Source organism: Poecilia latipinna, unplaced genomic scaffold (assembly GCF_001443285.1).
Source record: "Poecilia latipinna isolate Pla-1442-1.1 unplaced genomic scaffold, P_latipinna-1.0 Scaffold261, whole genome shotgun sequence".
Lineage (NCBI taxonomy): Eukaryota > Metazoa > Chordata > Actinopteri > Cyprinodontiformes > Poeciliidae > Poecilia > Poecilia latipinna.
This window is the reverse complement of record NW_015112877.1, coordinates 549,980-551,290: the sequence shown is the minus strand read 5'-3', so window position 1 is coordinate 551,290 and position 1,311 is coordinate 549,980. Positions and strand designations below refer to the sequence as shown.

General features: G+C 37.7%; 1 protein-coding gene and 1 long non-coding RNA gene across 3 annotated transcripts in view; both read right to left on the bottom strand.

The window, feature by feature from the left end:
* Window positions 1-1,242, bottom strand: part of LOC106947918 (uncharacterized) — a 7,810-nt gene extending 6,568 nt beyond the window's left edge. Inside the window, exon 1 of one of the 2 annotated variants that reach the window (XR_001425071.1) lies at window positions 647-1,242. This is a non-coding gene — a long non-coding RNA (uncharacterized LOC106947918). The remainder of the gene's footprint in view (window positions 1-646) is intronic. The other variant, XR_001425072.1, reaches the window with a different exon arrangement.
* LOC106947915 (NACHT, LRR and PYD domains-containing protein 12-like) overlaps window positions 1-1,311 on the bottom strand; it is an 82,244-nt gene that overhangs the window by 18,878 nt on the left and 62,055 nt on the right. The window lies entirely within an intron of this gene.

Sequence of the window (1,311 nt, the reverse complement as noted above, 5' to 3'; positions counted from 1 at the left end):
AGGAAACTAACTGGACCTGTTAACTCAGAACCAGCTGCACTTTAATAGAAAACTTCAGCAGGTCTATTTCAACCTTATTTTTGTGTCATTGAAAGTTATTGGGTTTCCCCTCAGATGATCAAGAGTTCAGTCAGTCTCAGTTTCAGGCCTCAAATTAAGACATTTGGAAAGAGCAGGTAGGAATAAGAACCAAAGAAAAGACTAAATAACTAAAAGCAGCAGGAAATAAAGTTCTACAACTGCTGAGTTTGGATCTAAGCTCTTATCTTTAGTCACCATATCTGGATCTTTGGACCAGAATACTAATTTCTTCTTTATAATTATATGCCTTCATTATTATGACTGTTCTGCTACGTCATCTTGTTCCTGCTCAAAATCTTCCATCTTGTGGTTTCAGTCAGTTTGAGAGAAAAACTGATTGTCCTCATTTTTAACTGTGAGTTCACAAACAGGTCGGTCCAAGATTCCCAATTAGATAAAATATTTTAACTTTCTGTCAGTTTGCATTTGTCTGTCATCAAATAAAAACATTGTCAAGACATAGATTTAAAGCTGAAGGAGAACAAGACTAAATTCTTCTTCTGCTTCCCTCCACTGTTCCCAGAGAGAAAATTCAGTGAAAGGAAAACAAAAGATCAACACTCACCCACCTCCAGATTCGTCTCTCTGTTCTGTAGTTACTAACTGGAGTCTGAACCTGTTTCTCCAGATCTGATACCTGACTAGACCTGACTCACCTGAGGCCCCGCCCCCTGAGAGAGTGAGTTAAAGCTCCTGTCCTGTGGTGATGTCTTCTTCTTCCCATTGTGTCAACAATGAACTGAGCCGTTAAACACTTTGGTCATATTTAAACTTTTTCTGTTTTGGGTTCAGTTTTTAGCTCTTTTCCAGTCAACACATTTTTGTGTGAATTAGTTTAGTTCTCTGTAAACCAGGAATTTATCTGAGGAAATAATGAGAGAAGATCTGATTTTTTTTATTTCAGCTTTATTATTTCTACTTTTATTTCTACATATTCAGCTTCATTTCTAGATGAGTGATTGTCTACCTGAAGTAAATCTTAAATTATGTTTTTATTTCTAACCAAACAGAAAGAAGATCCCAATCAGAACTCTAGGTCCAATAAATTTCTAGTAAAACAGGCTTGATCAGATTTCTGTGGATCTGGATAATGTGATTTAGTTGAGTCTGATTTCAGGAGATTTCCAGAGCCTCCTGCAGCTCAGCTGAGGTGTTGTGTTCAGGACAGAAACAGCAGATGTGGATGTGACTCTGCTGCAGGTCAACATCCAGCTCTATTCAACCAGCCCT